Genomic DNA, 4,873 nt, shown 5'->3' with positions numbered 1-4,873 from the left:
CAAATGCAGCAAGACCTGGGCAATATCCAGTCTTGGGCTGACAAGCGGCAAGTTACATTTGCACAACACATGTGCCAGGCAATGACTAACTCCAACAATAGAGGATCTTACCCGCCCCTTGCTCTTCAATGGCATTACCACCACTGAATCCCTTGACATTCAATGTCTTCGCCATCAATAATCTGGGGGTTACCATTGATCAGAAACTATTGTTGGATTAATACTCCTGACAACACTATTGGTGCACCACATGGACTGCAACTCTTCAAGAAAGTGGCTCACCACCACATTTTCCTGGGCAATTGGTAATGTGCACATCCTTCATAAAGTTACAGGTTCAGTGGATGACCTTGACTGCCTTTGTGTCTTGCTGAGTCTACACATTCATAACATGATGCTGACCTGCCTTCAAGACTGCTCTCGCATACTTAGTCTGCCGAAATCAATCTTCACTGCCAAAGGCAGATAAATCCTTTTGTTGCCAAGGGCAGGAAACCCGATGTCCACCTTCAACTGGTTTGGCCTCCCCGTTACTGTGCCCGCTGATGCATGCTAATAACTCCTTGGCATCACAGGTGGGAGCTGGGTGAAGGGGAGGACCAATCCAGGATGCAAAATTCCAACCAGCAATGTGCGCTCACCTGTGAGAGGTTCCTACACAGCTATTTAATTGGCCAGCAGCTTCCTGAGACAAGACGATACCTCCCGCCGGTAAAGCCATTTAACGATCCAATGTAACAACCATTAAATGTCAGTCAAGTGCAGGCAGGTCTGGTCATAATATACATCCATATATATGATGGAGTGCAGACAGGCAGTGATTGAGACATAGGATGACCAGTGAGCACACAGAACACAGCAGCCAATCACCAGACAGGACACGACCACTATAAAGCCAGAGGGCACTGGTTTTCCCGCTCTCTTGGGATCCAGCCTCTGAGACAGTCAGAGCTCGTGAGCAGCAGCCAGTGCAAACACCATGTGGTCGTCAGTTAGTCTGGTCAGGCTAGCCTCAGGTCGACCGTCAAGTCAACCCACAGTTAAGCATGTAATATAGGTAGATGTTAAATAAAATCGTGTTGCATCTCATCAAGTGTTGGAAGCCTGTCTCTCTCTACACTGCATCAAACGCAGTCCACATAGACCCAGCCTACCCAACACATCAGGTCTACCCCCGACTTTTACACTGGGGGAGGAGGCCACATCCCCAGCATAAAAGTCAGCCTCAGATTATCAGATTTAGCAACCGGACTCTGCATGCATCTATTTTTGTGTAAATTACCCCAAATCTGACAGTCATCAAGCATGCCAATATATCACAGGTATTGTGAATTCTATGTCAATGCATCCTGCACAAAATGGGTTTCAGGAGTATAACTATTGATAACACAAAATCCTCAAATTGAACATATAGTAAAAGAAGACAGACAGGCTCATAGATTAGGAAGAAAAGGAGCAGCTGCAACTCAATGTATGGTAGTGTACGATAATTCATCAAAGAGTAAATCATGGAATAAGAGCATACACTCGATGGAAAGATGCTGAAGTATGCAGAACATTATTCATAGAGATTACCTCTGATACAAAATTTGGAAAGTTGCAGAGTAATTTCGGCACGAAAAATGTTTAATTTTTTTAATCCTTGAAGTTACAAAGCCAATGAACAGAGTGGACAGGGCAAACTCTTAATCCATCTCATTGCTTGCTCCAAAAACCAATTCAAATTGAAGCCAATTCATGGTCTCCACACACGAGAGACAGACATGATCCAAGCTGACAAGTAAAGTCATTGCACCTCACCTTGGGCTTGATCCCACGCTTGATCTTAGCCAAAAGGCCGAGAAGCAATTGGCACGGGAAATGTTGAACATTCTGAGACTTAAACACGCGGAAAATTAAACCAAATCTTTAATACTTGCAGTTTAGGCCGTGAAGTACCACCATTACCCAACAAACAAACCGGAATCATAAGCATGCTGTGAATCAACAAAATAACCCTTAAATTGCAGTATTGTAGCAATTCTTCCACGCAAAACATGTTGAGGCTCAATGGAAATCAGAAGAAATTTTAGTCAATCATTCCCGCAATATATCTTCAATGTTATTTAATGGCTGACTGATGAATTTTTATTAGCTGCCTTGAATGCGTTTTGTAAACTTTCAAGACACCGTTGATTTTAATTAACTACAGAAGCTGACATGTCAACAAAAACTTAGATTAATTGACAAAACTCAAATTTAGTTCATCAGAATTAGTTCACAAAATGACTTGACAGAAAGATGGTCCATGGATCTCTGACAAAATTACTTTCAATGCAAAATAAACTGACAAGTTAATAAACTGAAATCCTAGGTCAACAATTATCAGGGCATAGCAGGTTACTAGAAGAGGCAACAGTCAAACAATAGAAGCAGAGAAGAGGTGAAAAAATGAATATGTTGAAACAACCGTCAAATGAGGAGGGCTAAGTGTCAAACCCAGTTAAGTAGTGTTAAATAAAGTAGTTTTGTTTGTCAACAAGACTCGTTGTTCTTTGATCAATACCATGGATCAAATCATGAGGGTATAGCATAGCAGAGAACAACACACCTCCCATCCATTAACTCTGTCGTTGCCTTGGGAAAGTGGGCAGTATAATCAAAGACCCCTCCCACCCGGGTTATTCTCCCTTCCAACCTCTTCCATTGGGCAAGAGATACAAAAGTCTGAGAACACACACCACCAGACTCAAAAACAGCTTCTACCCCGCTGTTACCAGGCTTCTGAATGTCCCTCTTATGGACTGAACTGATCTCACCATGCAATAATCCCTACAGTGTAGCACTATACTCCATATGCGTCACCTAATGCCAATGTCTATGTATTTACATTGTGTATTTATCATATGTCCGATGTTTTTTCATATATGGAACCATCTGCCTGGACTGTACTCAGAAAAATACTTTTCATTGTACCTCAGTACACGTGACAGTGAATCTAGACCTAAATGCAGTCTGTGCATTGGTTTAGTAACTTTAAGAATGGGATAAATATATTTTTTTTAAATTACCTAAAAGAGCAATCACAGAAGGTGAACAAGAATTACCGAGAATGATTTATGGCATAATTAGCTTCCAGCAGAAAGTTATTTTGAGTATTATTACCAATAACTTAGCTTTAATTGCAGCCATTAAACAATAGCTGCTAACTTGAAAAATCACTGGTTAAACAAATAATGAAGGGACAGAACAGACTCAAATAATCACAATCACAAGTTAACATCTATCATAAAATAGTCATGTATATAATTAAGATCTATTAGAATTAGGTTCCGTCACAACATGTCATATTTATTTGACTAATTATACAACTAAATGACTAAAATATATTAGCAGTAGCTATGGCAAAGGAAAGTGGTTTCTTGTTAACAAGGTTCACTTTGCAATCAACGTTTAAATGCTACCCAGGAAAATTCATGCTCAGTTCTGACACTTGTGACTCAAATTACATCATAAGCTGTACCTGCAGTAGGCCGAGCCGGGGGGGGGGGGGGGGGGGGGGGGGGGGGGGGGAGGGGGGAGGGGGCTGGGGGATCTGGCCCCGGGTGGGGGGGGGGGAGCCATGGTGGCCTGGCCCGCGATCAGGGCCCACCAATCTGCGGAAGGGCCTGTGCCGTGGCGGCACTCTTTGCCTCCGCGCCGGCTGCTGTAACGGTCCGCCATGGCCAGACGTGGAGAAAAATCCCCCTGCGCATGCGCTGGGATCATGCCAGAACACGCAGGCACTCCCGCGTATGTGCCAACTCACGCCGGCCGGCAGAGGCCCTTCGGAGCCGGTTGGCGCGGCGTCAATCCCGCCGGCGCCGGCCTAGCACCTGAAGGTGCGGAGGATTCCGCACCTTCCGGGCGGCCCGATGCCGGAGTGGTTCTCGCCACTCCTCAGTGCCGGTACGGCCAGCCCCGCCGGATAGCGGAGAATCCCGGCCCTTGTTTCTTTTTGTAAGCATAACTTCGACAAAATGTCGACCATGTTTGTAATATATTAGCAGGCGACCTCTGATACTCTTCACTCAATGGGCCAAATGGCCTCCTTCTGCACTGTAGGGATTCTATCATTCTTCCCATGCTGAGAAGTGTGTCAGAGATAGTGCTATCATCACATCAACAAGCTATTCTGGATGATTTGACTTTAGTTTCAGGAACTTTGGGCGGGATTCTCCAATAATGGGGTTATGTCCCTACGCCAGCGTCAAAACGCGGGCGTTTCACTCTGGACTTTCCTTAAGGACTTAAGGAAAGTCCAGAGTGATTCTCCAATCTGCTGGGGGCTAGCAGGGCCCCGGAGTGCTTCTCGCAGCTCTGGCTGCGGATACAGGGCCCTGCACTTCCGGTCGGGAGTCTGCGCATTCGCATGCCGACCACCCCTGCGTCATGGTGGACCCTTGTGGAGCCGCACCAAAAATCTAGCCCCCCCCCCCCCCCCCCCCCCCCCCCCCCCCGAGGTTGCGTGCGCTTGTGGATTGGTGCCTCCCGATCGCTTGCGTGGCCGTCCATGAAGCCACCCCCCCCCCCCCAGTGAAGGATCCCCCTGCCCCCGCCCCCCCCCCCCCCCACCACTGTTCCCGACAAGCAAGGCATGGTTAGAACCAAGCCGTCGGGAACTCGGCCAGTTACCTTCGGTGAATCGTGGCGGGGGCCTCTGGGAACCTGGAGAATCACGGGAGCAGCGTCGGAACGGATTTCAGCGTTGACGCCCATTCTCCGCCCCCATGCTGATTTTGGTGCAGAGGCTCGGAGAATCCCACCCTTTGTCTGCCCATGGCCAATGAATGCCTGATCACTCCCAGCTAGAGTGGAGCTTAATATAACGGTCGCACCACACTAGTGTTATTTA

The 4,873-nt window shown here is 46.7% G+C and overlaps 1 pseudogene; it reads right to left on the bottom strand.

Moving 5' to 3' along the window:
* Window positions 1-1,625: 1,625 nt before the first annotated feature.
* Window positions 1,626-1,849, bottom strand: LOC119977922 (annotated as a pseudogene).
* Between the last annotated feature and the right edge of the window lie 3,024 nt (window positions 1,850-4,873).

Source organism: Scyliorhinus canicula, chromosome 14 (assembly GCF_902713615.1).
Source record: "Scyliorhinus canicula chromosome 14, sScyCan1.1, whole genome shotgun sequence".
NCBI lineage: Eukaryota > Metazoa > Chordata > Chondrichthyes > Carcharhiniformes > Scyliorhinidae > Scyliorhinus > Scyliorhinus canicula.
This window is presented reverse-complemented; position numbering and strand designations above follow the sequence as displayed.